The sequence below is a fragment of the Ambystoma mexicanum genome, chromosome 9 (genome assembly GCF_040938575.1).
Source record: "Ambystoma mexicanum isolate Mex_15411 chromosome 9, UKY_AmexF1_1, whole genome shotgun sequence".
Taxonomy (NCBI): Eukaryota; Metazoa; Chordata; class Amphibia; order Caudata; family Ambystomatidae; genus Ambystoma; species Ambystoma mexicanum.
Window position 1 is genome coordinate 1,091,409,064 of NC_090931.1, and position 12,784 is coordinate 1,091,421,847.

Here is a 12,784-nt window from a genome sequence, read left to right on the forward strand (position 1 = left end):
GTTACAAGGGCAACAGACCCATCCTGGGGTATGTGTAGACTCCCCAAGCCCAAGGGGCGGTCCAACCAGGTAGCAACCAACACAGGAAACTTCCTTCCTAACTTTCCCCAGGAGGGCAGTAACCCCCCAAATGCCGGGTTGAGCTTCTTTCCTCTGTACCTGCCAAACTTCAACCCTCAAAACAACCCTCCGTTCTTTGCCCACTTTCCTGAGCCCAGACAGCCCAATCCGGGAGAGGGGAGGCCAAGGGTGGAGGGTTAACAGAACTATCCCAACCAAGGATATTATGGGAGAAGGGACAGTTACCCTTCCCGTGATCCACCTAGGATGGACCAGAGACCCCTGTACCAGTCAGAGCAGGTGTCCCAACTGGAGCGCCAGGTCCAGAACTTGTTGCAGGATATGGGTCGCATGTTGAGGGCTCAGCAGAACCCTCAGATGAACATGCCGGCCCAGAACTCCACAATCAAGGGTCTGGTACTCCAGAGCAATGACAGGGAGAGAACCCAACAACCTACTGGTTCCAAAGGAGGAGGCGTGGGCGCAAGGGTGGTGTAAAGCCTTAGAGGAAGCTTCCTTCCCCACTTGTGAAAAGCCTCTGGAAACCCAGGAACCGGAACCAAAATGTCCTGCCCCTGAAAGTCTGCAACCTAAGGAACAGAGGGCAGGTGGGAGAAGTAAAGGACCTAGAAAGACCCATTTTGTGGAGGAGGTTAGTGTCTTCCAATTTGAAGGAGAGGGGTCCTCAGAGGACTCCGGGAAAATGATCTTCTCCTTCAGGGATGGCGGAACTCCTCTCAAAGAAAAATGGGTGGCGAGACATCATAATCAAGACTGGGTAAATGTGGGGACAGAGTTCGAACCGACCATCATTGAACCCCAGAATGATCAGCCAAAAAGCCAAATTGCCCAAACATATTCTGGGGACTCCTCCAAAAAAGGGGGGCGGCCCAGAATCAGAACCAGGGGAGCCCAAAACCCCCCAATATCCAACTGTCATATTTTTCTTACAGATTCCCAAGTTCCCACACCGAATCCTGCCCAAGCTACCCAATCAGTCAGAATCAAGAGTCAAGAAATTAACCCAACAATTGGCCTAAAATGCACATTGGGCCTCATTACGACCCAGGCGGAAAACCATGGTGCTAATAGCACCATGGTCCATGCCGGTAACTTACCGACTCTGCCATGGAGAAAGGGGGAATTACCACCCAATTACAAGGTTGGCGGGGCGGTAATTCCCCCTTCCTCCATGGCCCTTCCCCATTCCCATTTTTTCCCCATAGGGCTCAATGGGAATGGGGAAGGCGCTAAGTACGGTACCGCAAATTGCAGTACCGTACTTAGCACCAAGGTCCCTTTGCGGGTCCCTACTTTAACGGCTGGTGTAGACCAGCCGTTAAGGTCGGGTCCCGCAAAGGGACTTCGTAATCAGGCGCTAATGGGTTAACGGCGCCGCAGCCTTTTACGGCACCGTTAACCCATTAGCGCCAGGGTCGTAATGAGGCCCATTATCTTCACCCTCTTAAGGAGAAGGAGGGAAGATTTTATTCCCTGTTCAAATACAAGGGCAATGTACATTTCTGGCCCTGGTGGACACTGGATCCCAAGCCATCCTTCTGTCAAAGAGGGTCTTTGATCAGCTGAATTCAGGAAGGGGGGAGAGATACCAGATCCCTCTCACCCCTCTTCCTGGACGACTTCAGAACTTCGATGGGAATGAATTTCCTGTCGAGGGGACTGCGGATTTGGAAATTAAAATTGGGCAACACAAGGTGAAACACCCGGTCATAGTTGTGACTCCAGAGGGCACACACTGTTTACTGGTGAATGACATCCTTTGTAGATTGTCTCCCCTAATAGATTGTGTAAACAAGGACCTCTGTGCCCAGACTAACCGACCAATAAAACTAAAACATAGTGTCAAACATGTTAGTTTAAATGGCACATGCCACATGGTTGAACAAAAACAGGATCTCATTAATTGATTTTCAGAACAACAAAATCCCTGACGTGACAGTAATTGCAGTAGGACAACAAACTGGTGATGGGAAGTGCTCTCTATTTCTGAAAAGCAACCTTCCTTCCAGTCTCAAGTGGCATTCCACACTGGAAGGAAATACTCTGAAATTCTATACCGATGCACAATCAGAAAATCCCACTTCCATAGTCCAAAAGGATGAGAAACCAGCTCAAATCTTGGCAGACATTCAGAAAATTGGAGAACAGTTGTTCATCCCTATTCAGTTAAATGAAGGGAAGGACTCTGTTCTCGCCCGAGTGTGCGTGAACAACGGTAAGAGCTTCATCAGCGAAGCCATGTTCCGAAAACTCCCAAAAGTTCCAGCCATTCCCACATTTAAATTGATAGACAAATGGGAGATGGACCTGGAAACACCCAATTCCAAACATCTGCCTAGCAGGTGTATGCTCAAAATCTCCATAGGCAACAAGAGCATAGTCCATAATTGTTGGGTTGTGCGAGATGTGCCTGCTGCCTTTTATTTAGGCAGTGACATTCGCAATCGCTTTGCCATTAGTTTGGACCTAATAAACTTCAAAGCCTGGTCCCGATTAGAGGGTAATCCCATGGACTTTGATGATCCAGAGGAAGCATTTCGGTCAGCTCAACTGCTGCCATATGCAGTTGAAGTTCAGATTGGAGAGGGAGTCACCAGCCCAGAACAGACCCGACAATTCCCAGTTGAAGCAAAAATTAAAAGAGGCGAGAAACTGCAAATTCCTGACGCATATGTTCACCTCAATGCCCATCTCCAACAGCAAGGGTTGGGGTTAAGCCCAACACCATTAGTCAATACAGAACATGACACCATTCCAGTAGTGGTGGATAACAGCGACCTTAGGAGTATCACTCTGGGCGCAGGCACCATTACTGGAATGAGGTTGATGACCTACATTTTTCCATAGATTTAGGTAATGAACTGATAGGACCAATCCCCAATTACTGTTTTGTCAGCGATAGCGATAATGACACAACACCAGACAGGATCTTCACCCGGCATGGGGGGAATTTCCTAGTGTACTACTCCTGCCCTTATGGTAAGAAGGAGGTGACCTGTGATTTCAGGAGGGATGAAGTGCCTTCCCCACCTGAAGCCATCAGTCCAAGTCAGTACTTTAACCAGGGACTTGTCCACCCAACTGGAGGAGGCTGCTGAGCTAGCCAAACCAGAAGTCTTTCCGGGATTCAGGCAAATGGGTGAAGAGAGAGTCAACCTAGCTGATGCCTGTGAGACTCTGAAGCAAAAGCAAAAATTGAAACAAGTTTTCTTAGATTTTCAGGATCTCTTTGTGGTGGACTCATATGACTGTGGTCACACCGAAATCCATACAACCACTATTCCCATGGACCCTGATATTACTCTAGTGTTTGTGAAGCAGTACCTCTTGTCTCTCACATCCATGGAGTCCCTCACAGAAGTAATTCAAAACCTTGAGTCCCGTGGGATAATTCATCCAGTCCACAGCACCTGCAATAATCCGGTGCTGGGGATTTTGAAACCAAATAGCCAGTGGAGACTCTGTGCTGACCTAAGGGAGCTGAACAAGCAGGTCCACACTTCCTGATGGCCTCTTCTCTACATTGACCAAGGGCTGGCCCAGATCCAGGGGTCAAAGGTATACACTGCCATTGATCTGACCAATGGGTACTGGACCATACCTGTCAGTAGGGAGGACTAATACAAGCTGGCCTTTACCTTCGGGGGGCAGCAATACACATGGACCTGGACTCCCTTCGGATAAATTAACTCTGGCAATGAATTTAATATCTTCTTGCATAAGGCCATGCCCAACTTGGGTGAAAGGGGTAACCTGGCCTATGTAGATGATGTTCTGATCAAAAGCTCGACTGTGGAGGAACACATAGTGGAGATCTGTTATGTTCTGACACAGTTGAGGGCTTCCGGAGCAAAACTATCCTTCTAAAAGGCACAGTGGTGCAGGACCCATGTCAATTTCTTGGGGCATGAGATAACTCCTGAGGGTCTCTGTCCCAAGGAAAAGAAAATAGAAGCACTCCAGAAACTAAAAGACCCCACAACTCTGCGTGAGTTAAGGAGCCTCCTTGGACTGACTTATTACAGTAGAACATTCATTGAGGATTACGCAGAGATCACAAGACCCCTGATCCATCTGTTGAAGGGGGGGTCAAGTGGGAGTGAGGTCCAGAACAAGCCGAGGCAGTAAGACAACTCAAAAGAAGCTTCTCACAAATGCCTTGCCTAGCTTACCCAGTCAAAAACAATGGGTTCTTCTTGGAGACAGAGTTCTCAAATACATGCTTGACTGCAGTATTATACCAAAAGCATGACAAGGTCAATAAAGTCATCTCCTATGCGAGTAAGACTTTATCCTCAGTGGAGGAAAAATTCAACGATTGTGAGAAGGCACTCCTGGCAACGGTATGGGCATTGAAGAATTACCGCCCGTTCATCCAGGGGGAACACATCAGCCTCTGCAATATTTTCAAAGGGACAGAATCCAGCCGGAAATGTGAGCAAGCCCTGAGGACCAAAGGGCTGAGGATATCGCTGTTTGCTGTGGCGAGTGTTATTTTCAACCAGGTGGAGAGGAGAGGAAAACAGAGGTGCGTGTGCCTGTACCTTTAATTCGCCAACTGACCCGGTCACCTGACCCTGGTCAAACAAGTACTTAAGGCCGCCTCTTCCGCCCTTGTGGCGCTAAGCCCTGAGGACCAAAGGGCTGAGGATATTGCTGTTTGCTGTTTGGCGAGTGGCGCAGAGCGTAAGGCAAATAATCGGACGATATTAGTCTGCAAGAAATGGATCCATCTAATCTCAGTGCATCTAATGTGCTGCTAAGAACTAGAGCTCAAGTAAGACAAACAGCAAACTTAGAAGTATTGCAGGTGAAAAAATCGAAAACCAAAAAAGAGAGACAATACTTGTTGTGTGGGTCAGCAACTGACAATATTGATTTAGCTGAAGATGCATCTGTAACGCCGCTGGAAGATGTGTTTCAACCCCTGAAAACACTGGATGTTGGTCTATCACCTATTCGTGGCACGTTCATGCCCCTTAGCTTACATGCGCAGGCTAATTCCAGCCTTCCCTCCCCACTGCCCCCTCTTCTTCCTTTGCAAATAAAACAAGTAGAGGGGGATGGGGGCATGGTCACAACGTTCACAAACCAAGTGAAGAGGACCAACAAAAAAAACAATATGAATAATATGAAGAACGCAAAGTCAAGTGGTATAGAGATTGAAGCGAGCAGTAATATCGACCTTGATTCGCGGATTGGCCGGGCCGATCTGCCGCTGTCACCGAGTGGAGCATAGACCGCCGGCTCGATGGGTGTTGTGCCGGTGTGCGAGGAGGCTGCCGAGGAGTGGAGAATGGAGGATGCCACAAGATCCCCTGCCGTGGCGTCTGTTGATGACGTTGGCGGGCTGGGCCAGGGGGCGTGGCCGGTGGTTGCGGGCGAGCCGACGCCGCTGTGGGGATCGTGAGTGAGGCGGGGATCGTGCAGCGCCTGGTGAATTTGGAAGATGCTGCAGCGGGCTCTGCCTCGCTTCCTCCCCTGAGCGTAATATGGGGCTAACCGCTTCGCCCAGCGGGACAGGTGGTGCGGACGTTGGACACAGAAATGCTGTAAGTACAACCACCGATTCTCTCATGTCACTGAGCAATCCTGTAAATGCCTCGCTGTGTGATTCTTTTGCCGCCCCTCAAAATGCTAAGAGCCCCATTTATGCTTCACAGCCCACAGAGACCCCCCTTAAGGATTCTAGCTTGAATACAAAATGGCATAGTGAAAATACACAGATTATTCAAAATGCTACAGGAAATGGTTTACTAAATAATGACAAAAGAAACTCTTTAGAGATAGTCTCTGCAGTCCTACAGAACCTAATAAGTTTAAACAAATCCAGATCTTGTAACCGGTCGGATGTATCTAATCTACCTCATGAGTTATTATCCAAAGCCCCACAGAAAAGGACTTGTATGAGTGTCACTAACTCAAATCCAGATATATGGGGAATTGGTAATTATGAAAGAAGTAAACCATGCGTGACAGAGTCTTCTGATAGTTTTGAACCGTCACAAGAGGGAAATGTGGCCGATTCGCAGAAAAGAGTGCCTATTCCACCCAAGACTGGTCAGTCCAGCAACAAGAGGAGAGGAAAACTAATACAGAATATTGATGATCTGGTCACCTTGAGTGGGATGACCATCTACTGGAAAAAGATCAAGGGTCATTCTAAAGTAGAGGGACCAGACAAAACTGGAAATGACCTAGCTGATCAGCTGGCCAAAACTGGAGCCATACAAGGGGATCAAATTGAGATTGAGTCCATGATGAGGTTAAATCCAGGTCACTGCTATCACTAGGTCCCAGACAAATGCTCACAATGAAGAACTCTCAGCTGCCAAGTAGAGTAAGGAGAGCCCAGATGCTGATTTTATTACGGCTCAAAAAGGGGATCCAATGATTAGTACGTTTTATCAACACATTGAGGACCTGAGAACTTTCCCCTGACAGATACCGATTGCATTGGGAAGGAGGACCTCAGAGTTTTGATGAAATGTCCAAAAATGTTCCGAATCCAAGACGGTTTGCTGGTGAGGAGATCCATATCTGGCTGTGACCAGTGGGTGGTCCCTACCTCATTCCGAAGCCTGAGGCTAAGTCACTTCCATGATGCAGCCACAGCCGGTCATCGGAGGTTTCATACAACATTAGAAATCTTGCAAGAGGTTGTATACTGGCCACACATGGGGCAGGACCTCGCCCTTTACTTGAAGAGGTGTCATGTGTGCACACAATTTCAGCCAACATCACTCACACACTGTGCTCCCCTCCAAAAGAAGGGGATGACACTGCCTTGGTCAGATTTGCAAGTCGATTTCATCGGGCCCGTGATTCGCTCCTCTAGGGGGAACAAGTACATGTTAACCGTAACATGTTTGTTTACTAAATGGGTGGAATGTCTCCCGGCCCCAAATTGCAAGGCAGAAACAGCAGCTGCCCTGATGATCCATAACATCTTCTCGCGTTTTGGACTACCCCAAAGGATTGAGTCAGACCGAAGTAGTCACTTCACTAGCGAAGTGATGACAAAGATGTGGGAGATACTTGGGGTAAAAAGGAAATTACACTTTGCATACCACAAATCCTCTAATGGTGGAGTTGAGAGGTACAATAAGACTATTGTGAGTATATTAAAAAAGTTTGTGGCAGATTCTGGGCCAAGTTGGGACATTCGACTAGCCCTTGTCCTGATGGCCATTAGATCTACCCCTTCTTCTGCAACAAAAATGTCTCCATTTGAGCTGATGACTGGACGAAGGATGGTGCTACCCCAGCATCTGCTCTACAGAACCCAAGAGCAGACCTTAATAAATGTCTCCACAACTCATGAATATGTTGAGAATCTGAGAAAACACCTTCAACATGCTTTTGCATATGCTCAGCAGAATCTAGAAAGATCTGCAGACAGTATGAAGACCCACTATGATCTTAAAACAACTAAAAAGGAATATCAAGTAGGAGACAGGGTCTACTTGTACAATTTCCAAAGGAACCAAGCCAAGGAGCGCTAATTTCTCCCAAGTTGGCGGGGTCCTTTTGAAATTGTGGACAGAATCTCACCTGTCGCCTACAGAATCCGCATCCTTAAGGGAAGTTTGACAGAAGGGGAAGACAAGTGGGTTCATATAAACCAGCTAAAGAGTTGCCATCCCAGGCATTCTTTGCGGCAAATAGAAGAGCCTACCAGAAACCTAGAAGGGGAAAATCCAGATATCTGAAAAACTAATAAATTATCATTGAAGATATGTAGGGCATATTGTCAATGGTTATTAAATGCATGCATCTGTAAGTCTGCTGAAACCCCCCGGGGAACAGTATTGGAGAAAATGTCCATAACCATGCTATGTTCTGTCTTTTAGTACTGGAAATAAATCCACCTAATCACCAAGGAGGACCTCCTCAGGGACCGGGAGGAAAAAACCCAAGAGTTCCAGAGTATCGCGCCACACTTCTAATCAGAACCAGCGAGGAGAGTGTGTCGCATCCATCGCTGACGGGAGAAGCAACCAGATTTATTCACATGGACCAAAGAAAAAAAATCCCACATGCCTGACTCCACCATGACTGGATGTCACACTGAAGTCGGGGGGGGGTTATGTGGGATATTTTTGCCCATGTCAGTGTGCGTCCCAGTATACCCCTTTGCCAATGGGGAAAAGAAACTGCCAAAAGTGGATGTGCTAAACCCTGTGTGCGCAAAATCTGCAAAACTGTGCCTGGTTCACAAATCACAAAAGGCTGCACACCCTACGACACACAGTCAAAGCTGGTGTAAAAACAGGACTTACTGAATGTCACTGGGTGCTGTCACCTGTCACATGAAGCAAGGCCACAGAAGGGCTCAAATCTGAAAATGCCTTTAAAATACAGCTTTCCTAATCAATTGCAACCTTCAAAGTGCTGTTTTGGTGCTAAATTCAGTCATTTTCCCAGTGAGCTATTGAAAGGAAAAGGGTGCTGAATCACAGATTCTCCAGGTGGATCAGAAATAAACCGGGCTTCACTGACTACAGCAGCTAAGAAGTGTATTTTTCTGAAACACCAGTCCAGCAAAAATCCAGTTTGAATGTGTTTCTTTTTTCCTGAAGAAATTGCAAAATTCGCCTATTTAAAGCATTTTTGTGAAGGGCTTAATTCTTTTAAATGGTCAAATCCCTTGTAGACTGTGCTTATTTTTATATGTGTGAAATGAAAAGACTGTAAAGTGAATTTAAGGCAACTCAGTATTGGAGTTAGGAAGATACTTCATTCTGACTTGACAGTGACAGTGACAGTCTGGAAAAGATTGACACTTAAAAATTGACACTCCCTTGCTACAGGAAGCCTTAATGGTTCCTGCATATTGACAACAAGGAGCACAGTGGACTCATTAGACATTCGTCTTTGGCTGAGCCAAGAACAATGACAAGCTGCCTACTGATCTCTGCAGGGGAGATTCCCTCTCCAGGAGGAGGACAGACCTCCCTGATCAAAGGACTGTGATAGCTGCTGCCTGTGAATGTGAGTTACAAAGGAGGAGAAAAAAACTGCTGGAACTTTTTGATGTTTAAATTCTTAACGGTGATTAAATTTGAAACTCTTTAACTGTGCAACCTTAAGGAGGATAAATTTAAAAATTGGTAGTTGTTAACCTAATTTTAGGCTTTTGGACCCTCTACCACCTAAGGAACCAAAGTTACAGGAAGACCCTGATTGTAGCAAAACTATTCATATTGCCAGTCTATGATTGTATATACATGATCCAGTGAGAATCATCCAGATCTATACTGAATTAGATGTTATTAGTCTAGACTGTTATGATTAAAATTGATAACATTCTATAGAATGACAAAGTCATCTCTCACAGAGATGAGGATTGAATGTGAACCTAATCCATTACATATGCAATCTATGTGTCCGATTTTACTAGGGGACATCATTTTAGAAATGTACATTTCGTGCAAAAGTTAAGTTTGGATTAAATCAAGATCCTAAATACCATCATAAAGATGACAGCTCTGTTCTGACTGACAACCAGAACAAGGCAAGTGCCTGTGGCCACTCACAGCCATGGGCGTGTGTTTTAAAATTCTGCCCACATCATAAACTTGGTGATGTCACTTGGTATGATAAATATATGAACTTCACCACACATAACACACACTGCTTCCAGAACACATCTAGAATTCTGTGCCATGCTTTGTTCATGACTTCTTCATCTTGTCCAGAACTCTTCATCTTGCAGCTGACTCCAGATTTCTTGCATAATCCTGACTTTAGCATTGCTGAACTCTAGACCCAAATTCAAATATCCCAAAATTGAGGGGATTTAAGTCTGATTCAGTCTGGCTTGCTTCCATTAAGGCTTGACACTGAAACTTATATCCTGCTATCTACCGTGTCCAGTGACCAGAAGGGCCCATTGTTAAGATGGATTTCTGAACTCGGACCTGGAGGGGCAGAGGTTCAGAAGGCCAGCCTAGTTTCTTGGAACAGGGTAACCTCTGGACAAGCCAGACCAATCAGGGTAACGATGGCGGCGGTTAAGACTAAGTCTCAAGAGGGTTGAGGGTGACTGAAAGACCTCAATGAGCACACAAAGCAAGGACACTTACAAATTACTCCAGACAGGTGTTATCTTAAACATATATACACATTTATTACAAGGCCTTTGTAACATCGACCATAGCAAAGAATCACAATAATACTCAAGTAAACCAACACATCACAATCAATACAATATATATACAAGACAGAGGGGTCTAAGGAGTTATAAGCACGTAATATGTAGACCACCTAGATGGGGAGGAAAACAGGTAGTGCAAGTAATCATTAGACCCAGTTCGACATCAGAAATACCCCTAACTAGGAGGAAATCCGAGCCCTATGAAGAGAGGAGCCTTATGCTCAAAAGTACCGGCACGCGCTGGTGCCAATGGATAAAGTAGGGTCTCTTCAAGGGTCTCAGGCAGTTCAGGAAGGTGAATGACGAGATGCAGAACAAGTCCCCACTACTCAAGCGAGGCCTCCACTTGTGGGCAGAGGCAGGGTGAGAGTGCGGGATAGAGTCGCTAGTTCGCAACAGTGGTAGAAAAGAAACGGGCTCCTGCGCGAGGGGCCACCGGTTGTGGTATGGACTACTCACCGGTTCCCGACGCAGGCAGACCCAGACTTCTCCAGTTCAGTTCACGTTGCTGGCAGGTTGAGCTGCGATGATCAGGATGTCTCGACACTGTGTAGATTCTGTGTAGCAGGATGCAGGGTCGAGGGTGTCCCAAATGCAGCGGACGTGCACCGGTTGTTACCACAGCAGGGCAACACGGCAACCGCGTTTTCTCTGGTCCGGGCACACTCATCTCACTTCAGACCTGGGAATGCCAAGCGTACGAATTTCGGTGTGAGGGTGCCATGGATGCAGAGCAAGCAGTAGACCAAGTTTCGAGGGCTTCACCGAAACGGCGGCGGTGACAGAGCAAATCGTCCTGCGTAAGCTGGTCAGCCCACTGGTTGGCCCAGGGACACTTGTGAAGAGGCTTACTTGCAGGGTTTGATGAAGGTGCTGGGAATAGTTCATCCCACTATTCCAATGGGTCGAAGCGCCTTCGCAGACCTTCTAGGACGATCAGATGCAGAGGAGTCTCGCAGGACGACAGCAGTTCAGGGTGCCAAGCCTTCAGCGGGTCACCAGTGGTTCCTCGACTCAGCTTCTTGTTGCAGGATAGTTGGCTCCTTATCCCTTGTTCGGTGTGAACTCAGGAGATCGACATGGTAGGGGTGTTTTCAGCCTCCTCTTATCCAAAGTTCCCTTTGTGCCAAAACGGAGAGGACCCAATGGGAGATCTGCTCACAAACACTCACACCATTCGTGGACCTATCACGGACCACGGTGGTCCCAGGCATTCAGGACACTCCAGACTCTCTGGCACCCAGGATGTGTATTGGGAACAGACATCCCAGCCCACATCCTGGAGGCACACACAAGGCATTCAGAAGCCCGCGAAAGTGTTGGGTTTCGTAGGAAAGTGCATGACCAAATAAGGACTAACCCGGTTCGGCTCGACCTGGGGAAGCTGAAGGGGCAAGATGGCCAAAGGACAGGACAAAGAACCTCGTGGCATAGCCATTTTGGAGCCAGGCCACTTATTTGTGACAAACGCGGTAAGCGCGGATAATATGGCGAAAGAAGGGGTTCAAAACACAAGAGAAACAATAGCTGCCACCAGTCCTGTCCATGACACATTGGCACAGTTCATAATAAGTCCAGCGAGAGTTCTAGGGCCTTTGGAATGACTAGGACCCAAGAGCACGGTAAAGTAAGTTACAGTGCACTCTTGTTTCATGTTGCACAAAAGCTGCAACATGAGGAAAGGACTAAGTGAAACAAAGACTCCCAGTACTGACTGTTTTAAGGGCATGTCAGTTTCCCCATAAGAATTGAGCGAAAGCCCTGAGGAGTGCGGCAGAAGGCTGCGCTTCTCTGGCAAAGTCTAGATCAGGGTGTAAAACAGCAGCAAAAAGTTTGGGGGTTGCCACATGGAGGGAAAATTACATATAATATGAAATCTTTCCTAACACCCATCCAAATCCAGGTGAGGTGCAGTCCAAAATTGATCAGAACCGCACTGTTGTGCCCAGTGATGTCATCAATGACATTTGTGATGTAATCTTTCTTGTCCTGGGTGTTATTGTTAGCAGTGCACAGTGGTGCGGGCAGTTATGGTTGCTTAGCTTACCATAATGGAGGAATGTGCAGTGTTTTTTGGTTTCACTGTGAAGTATAACATCCCTTTAACAAAGTTTTTTTACTGAATGTACAAATATATATATGGCAGGCAAAGAAAACAAATAGGCTAAACATGTGATGTCGTCAGTGATGTCATCAGTGACATTTCAGAGGACAGCTTTCATGTTCTGGGTGTTAGTGTTAGCAGTGCACAGTGGCGATGGCAAGTAAGGGGGCTCAGTCTGTCATAACTGCCGAATTTCAGGGGTTTTTCATTTTTAATTTGAACCACAATGGGGAGGGTGAACATTTTTTTTTAGTGAAGTGCACAGTTTTTTCGTAGGGCAACTTAACCCTAACGTCCCCTCAACAAAGTTTTTTTTGTCGTGAATATATATATATATTACATGGCCACGGTAGTGGCCATGTAGTTATGGTTAAGTTGCTGTTTCCATAGGAAGAGCACTTTTTGGGTGGCTTATAACTTCGCTCTCCCTGGATGGATCC